A 21,462-nucleotide genomic window follows, 5' to 3' on the forward strand; every position below is an offset into this window, starting at 1 on the left:
TAGAATATTAATCATCACATTGCATATGCTTTGCATATATTTCATTGCAAAATATCAATGTGAATGAACATTTCTTCTTGTGTTTTTGTTATGGCCTGTCGCGTAATATGATAGATTTGTAAATTACCAGGCATGAAATAAAAAAGCCTGTGTGATAGATGTGTTCATGTGACAGACGCTAGCCGGTGTTGCGTTGTTCACTTCGCCACTCTCCACTGCACGGGGACACTAGCTGATGAATCTGATTATGAATAAGCCTTGATCCAATGAATCCAAGAACCTATGGTGGCACGGTGTACCGCCGCGGCTGTCTGCTCGCAGAAGTCCTCCAACCTGCCGACGCCTTAATCTTGTAATGGTCTCGTCGGAATCTTCCGATCTCTCAACGCTGACACAACTCCCCTGTTAGAAAAAAAAATGTTCTATTAATCCACGTGTAGGCTGGTGAAAGTTTCAGCATCATATCTAGTATACCCAGTAATTGAGGCGTGTACAGTATGGCGGAGGGTGAGGTGGAATGCCCTTGTCACAGCAGCCAATAAGTTGCACGGAAGTGCTTTTATATTATCGGGGAGTGCTGAGTTTCTTTTTTCATTGGGTACATTACGATTGTCTTTTTATTCAATGAAAGTACAAAGTTTCTCATTACTTATGTGGAAGTACCAAACTTATCAACTGGAACAACGTTTGTCTTTCTCATTAAATGGAAGTACAAAGTTTGTCTTATTACGTGAAGGAACAACGTTCTTATTAACTGGAAGTACAACGTTCGTTTTTCATTTATATAGAGTATTACGTTTGTGCCCTCTTATAAGGCCTGAACGTTTAAGGCACGAACGAAAAACTGACGTAGTATATCATGAATGAAGGACGTCCATGAAAGAGGAAGAGAAAAAAAATTATCTCACCTATCATACGTATTCCCATAAACCTTATCACGCGCTGCTCCTTCCTGTCCCTCACGTACGTCACCGCCTGTCAGTTCACACACCTGGAAACAAAATTACCTTTAATATTCTTACACAACATCAAAAATCACTGTCAGAGGTACAATTCCGCTGCCCCTTTATCCCTCTGCCTTAAATCCTCATTCCTCATAGTTGTGGGAGTCACGGTGAGCGACTCTAAAGCGGGACAACAAAGACTCGGAATGGCAGATGATCAAGGGAGACGAGACTGCACCATTGCCAGATTATCGTACTCAGAGCCTCGTATTTACCGGTTTCTGAGCCATAGCTATTGCCAAAAAAACACCAATGATTAACCATTTTAACGATAACTATATATGTAGGCAGTTATTAAGGTCGAGGAAGCAGTTTTAGGGTCGGAAATCGGCAAACATAGGAGGCTGAGTACGACAATCTGGCACCGTTGGACGAGAGTACCGTGAGTGACAGCCAGAGTGAATGAAGCTGTTAGTATGGACGACAAATAGACTATCACTTTTTTTTATTAGGCATAACACTATATAGGCTGAATATCGACTGTGAAGAAAAAGAAAAACGCATGAATAACGCCTTTTCGGGCTACTAATGAAGCTATTCCATCCCGTGTGTTTAGGAGCAGACTACCCACACACTATGGCCGCCGCCGCCCCATCCCTCGCCCATCTCGCCCTTCCCCCGCCAGCCCCCTCGCCCATCTCGCCCTTCCCCCGTCAGCCCCCTCGTGCGCCAGGTGGAGGTGGTAAATGTTTAAGCAGCGAGCAGGGCAGAACACTCGTAATTCCGCCGCCAATTATCGGGTCCGCCTCGGCCCCCGCGATAATTGTTACTCGACGAACTCTAACGACCGGTGAACCGCGTAATTTTTATGGCGTCCAGAGCAGTTAATTTATGCCACAATTATTACGTGTTCGGCTGTAGCTATTAGCCTTCTCAAACTCTTGTGGAGTATAGAGCCGCAAGCTGTGACACGTCAGCCCCACCCCGCCCCCTCTCGCGGCGGGTCTTTCCTTGTCTTTCCCCCTCACGCAGTGCCGGGCGTCTCGTATTTACGGTGTTAACACGAATATTTTAAAGGCAATCACTGAATCGCCAATCACTGACTCATCCCCCTCTCCCGTCCCGGCCATCCCTCCTTCATCCCCCTCCTCCGTACAACACACTCAGGTTCTCTTCCGAAGCAAGGGTGACTGCACTGCTTCACCTTAACCATGATTACAAGTTAGGAGCAGCATCTAGTAATAGTATCAGCAGGCAGAGAAAGTGCAAAACTTTGGTAAAGGACTTTCTTCTTCTGCAGTGGAAGTAATGGCTTAAGATGATGTACTAAGTATATATAGGTCGGCCCAGCACTGTAAAAATCATTCTTATAGCTAATGAAATTTCGTCTTTGCATAGAGCACCGAAACGTTTTGGTGGTACTTGAACTGGTTGTCTGACTGGCTGGTTGGCCTGTTTGTAGCAGCAGGAGCAGCAGCATGCAATAACAACTACAAAAACCATCAACATCCAACAAATATAGTAATTTCCATTCAAACTTCATCAGCAAAACTTACGTAGCTCTAATTAGAGGAACGTTACGCATATTTGCATCGTATTTTCTAAGTACGCTGGTGGGCAGCTTCAGTGCTTGCTTTATTAGCTTTGGCGTTTAAGGATAGAGAATACGCTTTTCTGGCACTCAATTACGAAGCCTGAGGGAAAATAGCCCTTTCCACCCACCTTACTCAGCAAAAACAAGTTAATTACCAACAGTAAGGAGCAGCAAATACCATAATTAATTACCATAAATTTCAAACTTTAGCACCAGGGAAAACCTTTTGAGGAAACCAATCACGGGCGCGGCGATAGGACGAAGGTAATATGCATAGCGGGAATGAATGGTGTCGGGGCCGTAATGTTTGCCTTGACGCACCGCAGGCAATGATGCACTGAGGAAACTAATAAAATACGACGAAATTCCATGCTTGTGCCCAATGCACGGTGACTCACGTATGCACGCGGAGTATTCAGGCGCGGGCAACGATACATCTCATGACTGCAGTCGTTACGGCAAGTTGGGTGGGGAGGCAGGCAGGCGATCGAACTCGGGAAGGTGATGTGTTTAGCTCACGTGAAAATAACTTTTGAACACTCAATGAACTCTATACAGTCATTATCAACGTCTCCCCAACACACGCACAGATGCAGACACAGACGACACACCACCTCGTTGGCACAAATCACCTGCTTAGTCATCCTGAAAGCAAGCAGTGCCGGTGGACAGCTTCTATTCAAATTGCAAAGAAGTTTCCTAATACTGTAAACTACTCTTGAGTTTCACCACACTCCTTAGCACCGTTGCCAGTTTATCGTACTCAGAGCATAGTATTTATCGGTTTCTGACGCCTAACTATTGCCAAGAAACATCAGGAATTAACTATTTTAACGATAAGTATAAGTGAATCTCCTTATTGGGGTCCACGAGACAGTTTTGGGGTCGGAAGTCGGTAAATATAAGAGCCTGGGTAAGAATCTGGCAACGTTGCTGCTCAGAGCTCGGAAGTGGCGGCTCACACCAGACACATCACGCAGCCATTTCATTTCGTTACTCGGCCTCACCAACACTCGACTCACTCCCGTCACGCGCAGCACTCAGGGTCATATTCTTAATTAAACATTTCGGCGCTCAAGCAAAAGTATATGACAAGGGTTTCGTAGGAATTTCGGACTTTTCTAACCCTTGTGACCCTTGTGGCACTTTGATCATTCATGTACCGTGACCCTAAGAAATACTTATTATACCCCGATTGATCTCCTTTTCGGTCGAGAGAGCCCGGGTTCGATTCCCGGGCGGAGTGGAAAAATTTGGGCGGCTTTTCCGAAACCCTACGCCCCTGTCCACCCAGCAGTGAATGGGTAGCAGGTATTAATCGGGGGTTGTGTCCCGTCTCCTGGAGTCTGTTCCCTTCTCCTATAATTCCTTCCCCTTCTGTCTCTCTGTGGCATATGACCTCAGATGTTGCGCCGACTAAACGAAACTTTCCAACTTTTTCCTTTTCGGTCTTTGGAAATAGTTGATATGAGGCGGAAGCGTCTGAGAATACCGATTTCTGTTACATACTTTTTCTTTTTACAGCGAAAAAAAAGACCAAAGCCATAACAAAATATGAAAAAAAGTATGAAACTAAACTCCCATATACATAGGAGACGGAAGATGCCAAAGTGAAATCATCAGAGTCAGTTCCAGAGGCGTTTTGATACTTCGTCCGTTGGGAGAAATACCTTAACACTCGTGACATCAAAGGAACTAAAGCGTCAGGCAATATTTCAAAGTGATGACGCTAAAAAAGCTAAATCAGCCGCGAGAGATGAGCGTACGGCCGCGGTAATGTATTTGATAACTCAGGAGGGAGGAAGCGATGGCCCGTGTCGCCCCCGATCACGACGCCCCTCCCTCCCGCGCTGGCACGGAGGCCGCCCGCTCCGTCCTCCGCCCTCAGGCCATCCGCGGAATGAGTGTGGCCGAAAGGAAGCCAATGGGCCGTGGGGGACGATGAGGGAGGTGCATTACTAACCAGGAAGAGAGAGAGAGAGAGAGAGAGAGAGAGAGAGAGAGAGAGAGAGACGAGCAGACAGACACAGACAGACGGAGACAGTGACAGACAGGGATAGAGACAGAGACAGGCAGAGACAAAGACAGACAGAGAGACAGAGACACGGATTGAGAGACAGACAGAAGGAGACAGAGAGAGGAAAACAGACAGAGACAAAGAAACAAAGAGTTCAAGTGTTATAAACTGCAACAGAAGTGGAGCAGTTGCGTGAATCTTATAACGTAACCCAATGATAACGCACTCCATATATTTTTTTTAAGCCCATTGCCGAGACATTCATCCAATCCTATCTAGCCCGCGGAGGCAGTGTGTGTGTACGTGTGTGAGGGGAGGGGGGGAGGGGGAGGGAGGGAATCGAGGCCTGTCATCCCGGTATTGGTATTCATGGCGTCCTTTATCACAAAAGCGCATCCCGACGCAGCGCCACGCGGGTGAAAAATTAAGATCGCGGCGCTAAGGGGCTCGGGCCATTACCGGGAGAGTGTCGCCACGAGCAGCAGCGCCAGGAAGCGTGTGGCGTTCATTAGAGATGCTGCCGATACCGAGGCAACCGAAGGGAAGACACACGACCGGAGATTTTTTCCCTCGCTTTCTCTCCTTCGCTAAAACATGAAGCAAACAGCAAAAGACGCCTGCTACTGCCAATCTGATCACTTTTTTTTTTCTTCGAGGGGGGGGAGGGGGAAGAGGTAACAAACAGACTAGCTACCCACAAAAGACCCTCGCTCTCCCTCTTTTCGCTAGAACAAGAAGCAAAAACACGTCTCCTGCTGTCAATCCGATTTCTTTTTTTTTCGGAGGGGGGGAAAGAGGTAACAAACAGACTAAAAGCTATACAAAGAAAAACATCGAAAAAAATAACCGTAATATGATTTTTTTTACAGCAGAGGAGACAGTGCAAGGGCGTAAAAAAAAAAAAGTATGAAAAAAAAGCCCGCTACCTACTGGAGGCTCCTATAATGGAAAGCAAAAGTAGCAAATCACGTATACTCGCGCCCTGTTCATTTTTGTTCATTCTAGGGACATATCAAGCAGACACTGGCTATCGTATTACCGCAGTCACCAGAATATGAACGAAAACAAATGAAATAAACCGCGAGCATAATACATCATCTAATACTATAAAAATACTGAAATCTATAATACACGTCTTATTATTGTTATTATTGTCATTATTACCATTATTATTGAGACCCATAATAGGGGATAAAGGGAAAATATGAAATTGATACAGACCCAAACGAGGTCCCTCGATGGGCAGACAAACATAAAAAAAAATAAGACAGCGACAGTAAAGTAAGAAGACTAAATAAAAAAAAGGTCGTTCTTTCGATATTCTTTGACATTATACACAGGAAAACTCATCATTGTAACAGGATATGGACGAAAACTCATTGTAACAGGATATGGATGAAAACTTATTGTAACAGGATATGGATGAAAACTTATTGTAACAGGATATGGACGAAAACTCATTATTGTAACAGGATATGGACGAAAACTTATTGTAACAGAATATGGACGAAAACTCATCATTGTAACAGTATATGGATGAAAACTTATTGTAACAGGATATGGACGAAAACTCATTATTGTAACAGAATATGGACGAAAACTCATCATTGTAACAGCATATGGATGAAAACTTATTGTAACAGGATATGGACGAAAACTCATCATTGTAACAGTATATGGATGAAAACTTATTGTAACAGGATATGGACGAAAACTCATCATTGTAACAGGATATGGACGAAAACTCATCATTGTAACAGGATATGGACGAAAACTCATCATTGTAACAGGATATGGACGAAAACTCATTGTAACAGGATATGGACGAAAACTCATTGTAACAGGATATGGACGAAAACTCATCATTGTAACAGGATATGGACGAAAACTCATTGTAACAGGATATGGACGAAAACTCATCATTGTAACAGGATATGGACGAAAACTCATTGTAACAGGATATGGACGAAAACTCATTATTGTAACAGGATATGGACGAAAACTCATTGTAACAGGATATGGACGAAAACTCATCATTGTAACAGTATATGGATGAAAACTTATTGTAACAGGATATGGACGAAAACTCATCATTGTAACAGGATATGGACGAAAACTCATTATTTTAACAGTATATGGATGAAAACTCATTGTAACAGGATATGGACGAAAACTCATTATCGTAACAGTATATGGATGAAAACTCATTGTAACAGGATATGGACGAATAGGCATTATTGTAACAGGATATGGACGAAAACTCATTATTGTAACAGTATATGGATGAAAACTCATCATTGTAACAGGATATGGACGAAAACTCATCATTGTAACAGGATATGGACGAATACGCATCATTGTAACAGGATATGGACGAATAGGCATCATTGTAACAGTATACGGATGACAACATAATAAAAAAGTGCATATTAACCACTGGTATAATTGGAGCCTTGACTGCATTCGCTCTTTCCGTATTCCTCGACAATATATTATGGCGGGCGATGCGTCATGTGAGGGAGTGTATGACGCGGGGAGGGCGCGGCCACGTCATTACGGTGAAAAATGCGACACCCGAGTCTGGTAATGACGCGATCCATAACAATAAAGGCGCTGCTTAACATACACGGAGCCTGAGAGCCTTACTCCAGCCTTATCTCCGGCCATTTGTTACCCGAGGAGAGAGAGAGAGAGAGAGAGAGAGAGAGAGAGAGAGAGAGAGAGAGAGAGAGAGAGAGAGAGAGAGAGAGAGAGAGAGAGAGAGAGAGAGAGTGTAGAGTGTGTGTGTGTGTGTGTGTATGTGTGTTTCAGCCAGGGCACACAAATAACGAACTGTATAATCGCACAAAACAAACGAACTTATTCAAACACTATGAAATAACCAGAAGTCAAATCAAAAGAAATCTAAAATGCACGAAAGCACACCAAAAAAAAATGGATAGAACTACATTAAGATCAACAAAATAAGCACAAAATTCACCTTCTCGTCTACGCAACACAGTATAAGAGAAGAAAACACCTGTATAGGTAGGTAGGTAGGTAGGTAGGTAGGTAGGTGTGTGTGTGTGTGTGTGTGTGTGTAGGATCATCTTTGGTGAGTATAAAAATACCACTCCTTCCGAAATTGACCCCCTTCTGGCCATTCACTTCTACATCATTTTACAGAAGTTGGTATCGGGCTTATTTTATTTGTTTTTACCTTCGAGTTGCTTCCTTTACCGTAAAAAAAGCAACAGTAACAAATAGGCCAAAAAAAGACAGGTTGATTATGCCCCTGCCAAGACTCGAACCAGGGACAGTAACAACACTACAAAGCAAACACAAGCTATCCAACTCTCCTCCCAACACCCTCGCTATTAGTGCCTTCCCTCCCCTGTGGTTCCGCTGGTTCCCTCTCTCGCCTGACTCACTGAAAGGTCAAGAGCCAAGAGACCAACAAAATTACACAGATCAGGTTCATTCTAATGGCACGAGTTGACAGCCAAATTTTCCTGGACTTGAATTGCTTATATAGGTTGTCAATAGGTCTCTAATTTGAACGTACCGTGATACCAGTCTGACTTCTTTCTTCTCCGACTGAATTTTGACAATGAATATAATCTCCGACAGGCCTTTAGTTTCTATCTGCCAACCATGATTCTTTGTCTAATTGAATTGCCAGTGGAAAATCTCTAACAGGTCTTTAATTTCTATACACCAATCATGATTCCCTTCTAATTTGGTTGCCAGTAAAGATAAATGAACACAAGGAGGTTTAAAGGACTTGAACACAAATCTTTAGTTTCTACATAACAAACAGGAGAGAGAACGCAAGATAGAAAAAAAGAGGTAGTAGAAAAGAAAGGAGAATAAAAAAGGAAAAGAGGGAATGCATAAGAAAGAAGAGGATGAAGTAAAATAAAATGAAAACGATAGAAGAGGAAGAAAAGAAAAATAAAACTATAAAAACGCATAACACAAAGAAGAAAGGGAAGGGAGAAAGAACGCAAAAGAAAGAGAAAGAAGAAAATAAATGAAATCAAGAACACGAACAAAACCGGATATAAGAACAAAAACAACAACAACAAAAAATCAAACAGAAGACTGAGACGCAAAATAGGGAGAAGTAAACAAAAAAAAATGTTAGGAAATAAATAAAGCGAAGAATTAAGAAAACAATCAAACACATTCAAACTTCCGTGTCTGATTGAGCCACCAGTAAAGACAGTCGAACTCGCGTACCAAATATGATTCGCTGTCTAACTACTTTGCTCATGAAGATAGTTGAACATAAGTCTTTAGTTTCTACGCATACCAATCATGTTCCTTTGTCTATTACTTTACGTTACCATGCCATGGTTTGCAATTCTTCGTCTTCCTATTCAATTAATAAACAGTATCATCACATCTCTACTTGATAACCTCCATATCGATCGGTCAAGTCAGAAACCACAGCTCGGTTCTGAAAATATAAGAAAATACATATCTGGCTTCAGTGGTGGATTATTTTTCTTGCCATTCTGTTATTGAGATCGATAGCAAAATAACAGTTAGTACCGCTGTTCACTTGCGAGTATTGCGTCGTGCTAAAGCGATTTCTCAAGCAGTCGTGCGGAGGCAGTTCTGTGTAGCGAGTAGTGATTAGCATTAGGGCCAACAACTGTATTTCTTTTAAATCGTCTACAACTAGGTCGCTATTTTTCTCTTATAAAACTGTCCGTGAAGTATTCTTTTTTCGCGTTGTAATCGGCGTGCAAAAGAAATAAAAAAGACCATCACTGATATAAAAAAAGACCTACTTCTTTCCATTTCTACCAGTCCATGAAACCTACACCAAACAACGTGCACAAGAAGATTCATCACTTACTATATATCGCTACAGCGACTTCTCAAGCACTCACAGGCAAGCAATTTGTTGTAGCAAGTAGTGATTACCGTTAAGGGCACCAACTAGATTCTTTTCATATCGTATACACCTACTTCACTCATTTTCTCTTATTAAACCTGTCTGTGAATTTTCCTAAATCAAAAAACGTGTAGAAAAAACTTCAAACTTTTCTTTAATTTAAACATTTACTACGTCCATAAATTTCCTGCATCAAATAACACGTAGAAAAGTTATCGTACTCTTTCATTATAACAATCACCATCGTACCTGTTCATACCTGTTCCTCCATTAAAACTGAGCGAGAAATCATTAGGTTTTTTTTTCTATATCGTCTACATCTAGTTCACTGTTTCCTATTATAAATCTCTCCGTGAAATTCCCTGCACCAAACAACACGTAGAAGAGTTATCGTACCGTCTCATTAATAACAATCACCATCATACCTGTTCCTCCATTAAAACTGAGCGAGAAATCGTTAGTGTTTTTTTTTTTCTATATCGTCTACATCTACTTCACTCGTTTCCTATTATAAGTCTCTCCATGAAATTCCCTGCACCAAATGACGTGGAAAATAAATAAATGACCATACCTTCTGTGATTAAAAAAAATGTATATACCTGCTTCGTTCCGCTTCTACCAGTACTTGAAATTTCCTACATCAAACAACGTGTAGAAGGAAAAGAATTATAACTTAATACATAAATTCATTGCTACAGCGATTTCTCAAGCAGTCACTGGCAAGCACCTCTCCTCCCCTCCCAAAATTGACCTCTCTTTTTGGCCACTCCTTTGACCTCTATTCAGGAGCAGTAAGTAGCGGGCTTTTTTTTTTATAATATTTTTCTTTACGCCCTTGAACTGTCTCCTTAGCTGTAAAAAAAAATTGTTGTAGCAAGCGGTGATTATCTTAGAGCCACCAACTTTATTTATATCGTCTAAATCTGGTCATTTCCTCTTTTGTACATGTCCGTGAAATTCCTTACAGCGAAAGAAAAAATACGATCAAACCTTCTCATTGATAAAAAGATCTACTTCCATTAAATTTTCTGCATCAAACAACGCGTAGAATCGCTATCCTACCCTTCCATCAATAAGAATCACCTTCACACCTATTCCTACTTTAAAACCAAGCGAGAAATCGTTAGTTAGTTTTTTATATCGTCTACGTCTAGTTCACTTATTTCCTTTTAATCCAGTCCGTGAAATTCCTTGCACCAAACGACATGCAAAATAAATAAATGACCCAACCTTCTGTGTAATAAAAAGAAAATATATAAATACCTATTTCGTTCCACTTCTACCAGTCCATGAAATTTCCCACAACAAACAGCGCGTAGGAGAAAAAGAATTATTATCCCCTTAAGAGAAAGAATTATCCAACCCTTCCATCAATAAGAATCACCCTCATACCAATTCCTCCATTAAAATTAAGCGAGAAATCGTTAGTGACTGCTGCCTCGCGAAGGGAAAATCTACTATTTACTCGACTCTTAATTCAACAATCCATCACTGAATTGTCTAACTAAATGGCTGTGTACTGACGGAGGAGGAGGAGCAGGAGGAGGAGGAGGAGGAGGAGGAGGAAAGGAGGAGACAGCGAGAAACGGGTGGAAGGAGGAAATTTATGGACGAGAAGGGAGAGGAAGGGTAGTGATTTATCTCCCTTTGTTTCCAGACCTCAAGAAGACGCTGCACAGGACCTACTGCCGGGGAGAGGCGGGAGGAGGCGGGGGGAGGCGGGGGTAGGGGCCGCAGTCGTCGTCTCCTCTGTTCATTTATCTATAATTACCCTGCTCTAATTTTTCTACCCTTCGCAATCTGTGCCATTCGTTCCTGGCCACTCATTTGACTTCTCTCTCTCCCGCTCTCTCTCTCGCTCTCACCATAATCACAATAGCACAGTAATTACTCACGCTCTCGTCTTGTTCTCCTCCCTGGCTAATCTTGCGGCCTAACAGCTTACTCATGGAAGGAGAACGGAGAGGGAAAGCTAAACAGAAAAGGAGATAAAATAGAAGAGAAAGAAGAATGAAAAAGGAAAAGGGAAAGGAAGCAAAAGAAGAAGAAAAAAAGAAAGCGATAGAAGAGGATGAAAGAGAAATAAAGCAAAAGAAAGAAGAGGAAGAAGGAAAAGTAAGGAAACAGATGGAAGAGGATGAAGGAAAAGACAAAGAAAACGATAAAAGTACGTAAATAACAAAGGAGAAACAGAAAGGAGAAAGCAAATGAAGGAAAGAAAAAAAATAAACAAAAACAACAACAAAAGAGAATCAAACAAAAGCAGACGGAGAAGGAGCTAACGCGGAAAGAGGAAACAAGAAACAAATCGGGTTACAAAAAAGGAGAAAGCGAAGAATTAAGGGGACAATCAGCCGCACTCTAACTTCCATTCCGCCAAATTACTCCTGCGTGTACTGGTCCACCCGCTAAGCCCGCGTGTGTCAACCCCGGGGGAGAGACGATCATTACTCAGCGACCTTAAGACAGGGCAGGCAGGAAGGGCGAGGGAGGAGAGCCCCTTACAGATATCCTTTGCCGTCGGGGAAATTATAATAGCACTCATTCTGAAGACCCGAGTTCGAGTCCCGGCGCTGGGTGATGTATGTTTCGAGATCCTTTGCTGCATTATAAGTTTTTGGTCTTCCTCTCCCTACCTCAATCCTTAAAGAGTTAATAGGAGTGGTAAGGTATGGTAATGTAAAGCATGGTAAGGTAAGGGACACATACAGTAAAGAAAAAGTGAGGAAAAAATAAAGCAGTTGAAGAAAGGTTAAGAAAGGAGGAGGAAGAGAGGAAATAAAGGAAAGGGAAAAAGTAGAAAGAAAATGAAGAAAGAGAGAGAGGAGGATGTAGATGGATAAAAAGCAGGAGGAGGAAAGAACGAAGAAAGGAAGAAGAGGGAAGTAGGAATATACGCAAAGTTAAAAGGGCAAATAGTATCAAGCATGCACCGTTGCCAGATTATCGTACTCAGAGCCTCGTATTTACCGGTTTCTGAGCCATAGTTATTTCCAAAAAGCACCAATAACTAACCATTTAAACGATAACTACATATGAAGGCAGTTATTGGGGTCAGGGAGGCAGTTTTGGGGTTAGAAATCGGCAAACATAGGAGGCTGTGTACGACAATCTGGCAACGTTGGCTATCAAGGTAGTTATAGAAGTAACGACCAAACTCAGGCTGAAGGGGAAGAGGAGTGGAAAGTTAGTTAAGTGGTGATGCCTTTTACTTTGTTCGTACGTAAAAGATTTATTGAAAAGAGGCAATGATAAGGTAGTTAAAGTAATAGACTGGCCCGTATTTAAAACAAGACAAGGGAAATCATTAGTTCAGTAGTTATGATCGTAATGACAAACTAATACGTATGTGAGAAGGCTCAGGAGGGATATAAACAAGGCATATTTAAAAAGACACTCGTTAATGTGCAAAAAAAAAACACCCACATGAATGGTAACGAGGCATTTATAGGAGTAATGATTGTAATCTGAACCAGCATTTACGAATCGCCGTTTTAGTAATTATATTAGTAATTGAACCCCAGACTGAAGAGGAGCAGAAACGACAATAAGTGAATGTTTAGTCTGCAAATGTTACGTTCTGGTACATAATAAAGGCAATGGAACCACACAACCAACCATCTATGTGTAATTATAAACCTGTGACTTTGTGTGTTATTGAGATGAAATTAAACAAGGATGTATGTTAAGACTGAAAATAATACTCTTTTTACGGCAATCACCAGTTTATCCATACAACCAGCTAAGGAGGCAGGCTGAGCTGAGAGGAAGAAGATAGGGAGGGAAAAAAAGGAGAGGAAGGGAGGAGCTAATAGCGGAAAGGTCTCCAAGGTCTTTATCGCCACCTCGAGCACCGCACCATCAACGATTAACGCATATCTGTCGCATTATTTTCCCCTCTTCATCCAGCCTCTCTCTCGTCCCTTCCTCTCCTGCCACCCTTCCGTTCCCTCTTTTAATCCCCTCAATCTGCGCCTCCCCTCCGCTCCCCCCTCTCCTCTCCCCTCCGCCTCGCACTCCATCACTGTCCTGCCCACCCCTCCGTCACCTACTTCCCCATATTGCTGTGATTAAACAACGCGACGAAGACAGGAAAGAATAATGAGCGTTTACTTACGAGCTGGCAACCTTCCAGAGAGAAAGAGCCGTATGGGGGAAAGAGGAGGGGGAGGAGGAGAGGAAAACAAATGATGCTCGATGAACTTCAGGGTACGGAGGAAGGAGGCGGAGGAGGAGGAGGAGGAGGAGGAGGAGGATGTCTTAATGGAGGAACCCTGTACAGCTAAAGACGAAATAAGAAAGGTGGTCCCGAAAATGGATGAGGAAAAAGAGACGGCGAGCACACGGAAGACAGACGAGAAGACAGGGATGGACGGAAGCAGTGTAGCATTTTGATAGATTCCGTGTGTGGGCAGAAGGGAGGGAGAAGGGGGGGGGGGGGGTTGTGGGTAGGGCGGAAGAGGAGGTTGTGGTTAGAGAGTAGAGGAGGAGGGGTTATGTGTAGGGGGCAAGGGGGTTGTTGTGTGTAGGGGGCAAGGGAGGGGGGGTAGGGCGGAAGAGGAGGTTGTGGTTAGGAGGGTAGAGGAGGAGGGGTTATGTGTAGGGGGCAAGGGTGGGGGATTGTGTGCTGGGCGAAAGGAACGATTGTAGTAAGGGGTGGAAGGATCGTGTGGGAGGGAAATTGTTGTACTCGAAAATAGTTAATCCTAAGACCAAACAGTGAGGCTTAAGTCCCTTCCAGCAAATAACACAAAGGACTTACCTCATATTATCGGTAACGCACACAAAGACACGAACCGTAAGGAGAGGCAATCAATAAAAATACATACTCGTTATCTTAGCAAACAATAAATATAACGAAGGAATTAAGTCATCGTTAACGCGGACACAAAAAAAACTACCTGTATTAAGAAGAAATCAATATAAATACAAAAACACATACTCGTTATCTCAGTAAACAGTAAATATAACAAAGCAATTAAGTCATGGTATCGTTAACGCGCACACCAAAAAACGAACTGTATAGAGGGGAGATCGATAAAAATACGTACTTGTTATCTTAGTTCACGGCCTTTCGCACCAGATAAGGAGGAGGCAGCGGAGGCCCGGTAGGCGAACGGACGACGCCCCGCGATGAGGTAAGCGACTGATAAGGAGGAAAATATACGTGTACGGGCGGTCCTTAACACCAAACGTAACCTCGACAGTCCTAAAATTAAACCGATTGATGTTAGAATCGCTTTTGTCTGCGAGATTATGACCGCACGTGGCTTAGCACATGAGGAGCGATTTGTTAAGTGTTCGGGCGGTTCTTGACACCAAACGTAACCTCGACAGACCCAAAATAAATGCTAGAATCGTTTTTGTACATACTGGGTTATGACCACACGTAACTTTGTACATGAACGTTTTGTTAAGTGTTCGGGCGGTTCTTAACACCGAACGTAACCTCAACACTCCTAAAATTAATGTTAGAAACGTTTCTGTCTACTGGGTTATGATCACACGTGACTTAGCACATGGAGAGCGTTTTGTTATGTGTTCAGGCGATTCTGAGCACCAAACGTCACCTGAGCAGTCTTAAAATTATGGTAGAATCGTTTTTGTCCACTGGGTCATCACACGTAATTTAATATATCACTATTGATTTGTTACGTGTTCTGGTGGTCCTCAACACTAAACGTAACCTCACCAGTCCTAAAATTGATATTAGAATAGTTTTTGTTCCTACTAGATTATGACCGCAGTTAACTCGGCACATCTCGAGCGACTTCTTACTTGTTCGAAAGGTTCTCAATACCAAACATAACCGCAGCAGCCCTAAAATAAGTTAATGTAAGAAACGTTATTTTATCAATGCTGAATTATGACGGCAAGTAACTTAATATATAAAGTGCGGTTTGTTACTGTCCCTCTATTTCGCATCGCTTGTATCGTGTAAATATGCAAAGGTACAGGTATCAATAACAACAAAAAAACTATCCCTTCCTGAGACTAATACCACTCACTGAGGTATAATTCAAAAACAAAAACTGACCAATTCATTTCTTTCACGTTTTTTCCCTACCAAGATACGAATAGATCAAAACGAAAACTATGGTAACATCTATCTTGTACAGTTATAAACGATCCTTTACAGTCTTGTGTAGTAAAAAGTCAAGATGGATGTCCTTAGAGTTATGAAAAGCTTTCGTTTGCATTTTTCTTAAAAACGTATAAACAGTAATAAATAAAAACAAACGGCGACCCTTCCAATGTTGTGCAGTGAATAAAGTATGAAGTATATGTCCAAGATTACGGACATCGCGGCACGTCAGGGAAGGCCAATAAGAAAGGTGCAAGGGCGGGTGGTCAAGCCTGCCACACCTGGGTTCTCGGTCGCCTCAGGAACAGGCACTAATGAGGAGCAGGTGTCTCCAGGTCCCTCGTCAAGCGCGGACAAAAGACGCGAAGGGACGAGGGAAATAGAAAAGAGAAACACATTAACAGAAAACGGAGAACTTGAGGGGAGAGATGACATGAGGGAGAAAAGGACGAGGGAGAGGCAAGAAATAAGAGAAAATCATTAACACTAAACGGAGAAAAAGAGAAAATGTGACAGGAAAGAGAAAAGGAAGTGGCGGGAAATAAGAGAAACAATATTAAGAGATACCGAAAAAATGGAAAGTTAGAGAGTGCAGGAGAGAAAGGAACAGTGGAGATGAAAAGAAAACTAATAACACAGATGCACGAATATTAAAAATGTAGTGGAAAATGGAGAACAAAGGGAATTATAATCTACGGTGAGACGGAGAAAGTACAAAAGTTAAATTAAAATACTATGGTAGGACGTGAGAAGCTACGAATAGGGGAACATCTAGGGGGAAACTGATTAACATAAAAACGAAAGATGACAAAACATATACAAAACACCACGTGAGTAAGAGAAGGCAGTACGGGGAAAGTGAGAGGAGCTGAAGGGCACAAGATAATGATTGAAAATGAGTCTGAGTACGGTGTGAGAGAAGAAATATGAGGACATAATATAGGATCCGATAACAATTTAATATATGGAAAAGATTGAAGGAACAACGGGGAGGAGGGACGGTTCAGTGACAGCTGGAGGGTACTGAAGGGAATAAGAATAAGAGTGAGTAGGGCATCCAGGGTGTGAGAGAAGAGATAAGGGGACATAATATATAGGCTCCGATGACAATAGAATATACGCAGAAGACTGAATGGCCAAGAGGACGGTTGAGTGACAGAGCCGGAGGGCATAAGAGGGGAGACGAGAGATTGAGGAGCACGCAAAGTAGGAATAGGCTTAGGAGGCGGAGTGAAGAAAAAAAAAGTGCTAGAATGAAAAAGGAGGAGGTGAGTGGCTGAATTGAAGGACATGGAGACGAGAAAAGAGACACGGGAACGTAGATAATTGGAACATCATTTTTTCGAAGACGATGAATGGAGTGCAGAAAAAAAGATGTGAAAAGAATAGTAAATGTGGCCGTTGGGGCAAAACTAGTGAACATTGAAAGGATGAAAACAGAAAACAAGGGTTAGGCCGATAAAGACAATAAAAAGAATAACGATAAAAAAAATTAATAAAGTAACACCGCACGTAGTCTTAGAGTAATTAGCGGTGAAATAAATGAAAATAGAAATAATGATGAGAAGCGGTGGAGGGAAGGGAGAGGATGAAAGAATAGAAAATACGGACAATAGTCGAAAAATAAATAATTGAAGAAAAAGTGATAGATAAGTAGGCCGGTTGAATGATATTAATAGGATGACAGAGAGAGTTAAATGACAGGGAAGATAGAGACTGGCTGGAAAGACAATAGAATGAACGAAAAATATATACACATTAAAGATGATCAAATGTGTAAGACGAAAATGTAAGAATCTTAGAAGTACAAAAGTATGGCTTCATCTTACTTTAATCAGCTGGTCACCTTGTCTCAGCGCGTACAGGTGAGCGTCGTCCACCTGCCCGGCGTAAACAAGGCAACTCGGCAACCATCACATGAGAACCTCTCGTTGCCTCGTGCCAACCAAGATCAACAAAATATACCAGGTCTTCCCACGCGCAGAATTTGTTGTAAGTAAAGACATTGTCAATATTTAGCCACGGAAGAAGTACTTTGATAAATGGAAACATGATAGGTAACCAAAGTATTATGGATGCATGTATGAAAGCATTTTAATAAACAATACCCTCCTATAATGCAACTGTTTGACTAATGATTTCCCCAGGTCTACATCCTTACATATACCTTCCATCACTGATCTGACATAATATGAATATGACATGTCCTTGTTGATGTTTCCATATGGATCCTCACGCCCCGTCATTTTCAACGCCCGGTGTGGTGTCATCTGCCATCCACGTACCCCAAGACATCCCATCCTGATTGCGTATGCACGGGCTGTTTACAAACCGAGTGTGGATGAATTTCGGCACGGTACCGAGTCTTGTCGACTGCCTATTGTGATCCGTCCCACCTAAGGTTTTTTTTTTTTTAAGTAAATGATGACATGTTTTGAATTTGAAAATTGCTTGAAATATGAAAGTTTCTTTCTGCACCCCTTGTATGTCAGTAAATGTGATAAATGTGATAACCTGCACCCCTTGTATGTCAGTAAATGTGATAAATGAGATAACCTACACCCCTTGTATGTCAGTAAATGTGATAAATGAGATAACCTGCACCCCTTGTATGTCAGTAAATGTGATAAAAGAGATAACCTACACCCCTTGTATGTCTTACCGCCATCTTGCCTGGACAAACTACGATATCAACACTGTTTGTAAACATCAGGTTCCGTGCATGAGCAGATCAGGATGGGATGTCTTAGGATACGTGGATGGCAGATGACACCACACCGGTAAGCCTCCACAGGCCTTCCCTGACGACACACGGACAGAGGTATTGTCATCTCATCCGCCTGCACACACCAGCACAGTAACCTCAGGTGAGTTCTCACAATACAAGAATACCTTTGATCTAATGCATACCTTATTAATCTTGTCTAAATGATGACACGCTCTGAGAAACAGCTCTTCTCCTCCTCCCCTCCTCGCACAGCAGCAGCAACAATGCTACGATTCTAACTTTAGTACCTTCCCGCTGCAACAGGTGGCGCTCCAGGCGGGGGGAGGATGTGTGGAGGGAGTGAATTTAGCGGGAATGGTAGAAGTTAAAGACGCAGTGTTGTTATGTGTACAAAGGAACGTGATGATAAGCACAGTGACGTCTTTAGGCAGCCTCTAGTCCTCTGATCTCAGCATCTTTTGATTATAAAACTTAGGCAACTGCTTCGTATCTATACAGATTATTGTTTTAGTTTCGTGATTCGAGCAGCACCGAAGCACTACCTCGAAGCACATGAGCTGGACAAGTCAGTGAAATAGCCTCGTCCTCTCTCATAACATCAACTATATCCTAAGATTACTGATCATTTATACTTCATAGAAATCGCACAAGCTTCAAGCGGTTTCAGGAGCGGGACAGAGAGCCGACACGTGGAAACCTCCCATTAAAACAACAAACAGGAGCCTTGTGTTCCACCGCTCTCTGGGTACACGAAACGTCCTCCTTATTTATTATGAATTATTAACGCCTTTAATTGCTCGTGCACGCTACGACGACTACAGACCCCGTTAAGAGGATGCCCCGGCCCTCTCATCACCTACAAGCCGAGCAGGGGCGAAGGTTGTCCGTCCCTCGGCAGGATGCACCAGGGAACATGACTGGTCTGGGTGGGCGGGTACAGAACACACGAAGGGTCAGGTGTTTGTATTGCAGTTTGTGTTGCTATACGCCTCCTCGTGCCCGTCCACCCTGGTCGTCTTACCCGCAGGCGCCCCGTTTTTAAAGACTCACACACTCTTCAATCCCATAGCGCGTGACGAGAGCCTTCCGCGCATTCATTACTCAGGATCGTACTCGGGCGCCTCAAGACGGCCAATTGGAGCACGTTCTCGCAGGAAGGTGGCTGCGGGAGGTCTCGAGTGTAGGTTCCCCGCTGGGCGCCAACACCCTCCCGTCGTGCGCGGTGGGAAGATTTTTCAGCCCTCGCCGTGAGCCCCGTGATGCCGCCGCGAATTTCCCGTGGATCTTCAGTCAAACCACGATTTCCGCCAGCGTGGTTCTCATTTGTTTCTTGTTATTGATGATGCTGATGATGGTGAGTAATACCGTCGTCCTTTAGTGAAATCAAATCTACGGTAGCTTTGGAAGATTGTGGACACGTCAGAAAACTAGCGGAAATCGTGGTTTGACTGAAGATCCACGGAAAATTTGCCCAGTGTAATAGCCCCTTAATGAAACTTCTACCGAGGAGGGTTTGGAGCCGATGTAGATGAATCACGATAGTACAATTAACAGACTAATGTCCATATCCTTGAACGTATCGAGCTCCAATTACGACTGTTTTCCAAGGCCACAGAGAAGATTAACCGAGTTTTCATGGATGATATTCCCGTTCAATATCAGAAGTCGTTTAAAACTATCACTGGAGTCACAAAACAGTTCATGAAAATCCCAACAACTTCGACGAGAGGCTTTTTAAACGGGCGTATATACTAGGTGCCGATACGCTGAAGAATACGGACTTATAACCAATACATTCTTCTATATCAATCTGGAGATACGAGACAAAACAAAAACAAGGAAAACAGCTAAGGCGGGAGGTTCGGAGCCAATGTAGTTGAATTACGATGATACGACTCAGACTTAACTGATACACTCTCCATTTTGCTCTTGATAAATACAACGAAACAAAAAGACCAAAAGAAGATTATCACGTCGAACTGCAAATCATATCAAGCTTCATCGTTGGCATATTTTGGACATATTAGTATTGTGTGATGTAGTAAACTCAAACTGATGCACACTTTTATATTGATCTTGGGATACGAACCAATACAAAACCCGAAAGAAAGCAGCCACGTCAAACTGAAAAATCACGTTAAGCCCCTTCGTTAGCATATTCTGGACGTACTAACAGCTTGATGCATTAAACCCAAACGAATGGAGTCTTTTTATTGATCATGGTAAATCTACGAGGCTACAAAGACCAAAAGAAAGCAGCCACGTCGAACTGGATGGAAATCATATGAAGTCTTTTCGTACCAATATTGTGCGGAGCATTGTAATATCTGACAATACCCTCTTCCGTATTGATCATGACGTAGAAAGCAGAAAAGAGAGCAACCACGTCGAATTAATAATCTTCTCAATCTTCTTTAGTGTATAGTGTGTGCGATCGTGTTTTTCAGTATGATATTTAAGTCTAAGAAATATGTACTCTTCTTTGGTGTTTATGATGTAGATATATTGGTGCAAAATCATTACGAACGCCCAGGGACTCCTTTCAAGCTTCCCCGTTGGTTTGATGTTGAACGCAATAGTCCTCTGTGCCTTTACACCAAAACCTGAAACATATACACTTTCCTATTCGGCTCATATTCTTGGGAAATAAAACTATCAATGCAAAACTATTATAAACATCGAACCAGAAGTACTATCAAGCTTCTCCCTTCCTATAGTCTGGACGCACTGGTATCATGCGGCGGTACATTCAAATCTAACCTATATATCAATCTTAAAAGCAACCTTCCATTATGTTGTTGTTTTACGTCTTCGCCTGTAGCGCCGTTAGGCTTTCTTCAGGGGCCTGGTGGTATGCCCAAGCCCGTCATGGCGCAGGCAATTTTTATAGTGGCGCCAGTTATGTTTGGCTCATGCTGCCCCCCGGAACTCATTATTGATTCACTTGGACGGTTTCTTCTAGAGTCCGGGTTGATGGGTGGTCTTCAGGACAGCATGTGGGTAGTCTTAGGCCACTCGGCGGTGACTGAAAAATCCCAGGTGGTAGCGGGCGGATTCGAACCGACGTCGTTCATTGCACGGTGAATGCGGGGCCCGCACGCTAACCACTCAGCCACCGCCTACCCTACAGGACTCTTTGGGAAATAAGAGGTGCACAATTATCATTAACTTCGAGAATACTCTTGAAGAACAGACGCTGCAGCGATGCA

The 21,462-nt window shown here is 42.7% G+C and overlaps 1 long non-coding RNA gene across 1 annotated transcript; it reads right to left on the reverse strand.

Moving 5' to 3' along the window:
- Nucleotides 1-11: 11 nt before the first annotated feature.
- On the reverse strand, nt 12-17,556 carry LOC126997366 (uncharacterized). The gene is made up of 3 exons (XR_007752058.1): nt 17,355-17,556; nt 909-991; nt 12-402 (listed from the first exon to the last, which is right to left on the reverse strand). It is a non-coding gene; the product is annotated as an uncharacterized LOC126997366 (long non-coding RNA).
- Between the last annotated feature and the right edge of the window lie 3,906 nt (nt 17,557-21,462).

This window comes from Eriocheir sinensis, chromosome 12 (assembly GCF_024679095.1).
Source record: "Eriocheir sinensis breed Jianghai 21 chromosome 12, ASM2467909v1, whole genome shotgun sequence".
NCBI lineage: Eukaryota > Metazoa > Arthropoda > Malacostraca > Decapoda > Varunidae > Eriocheir > Eriocheir sinensis.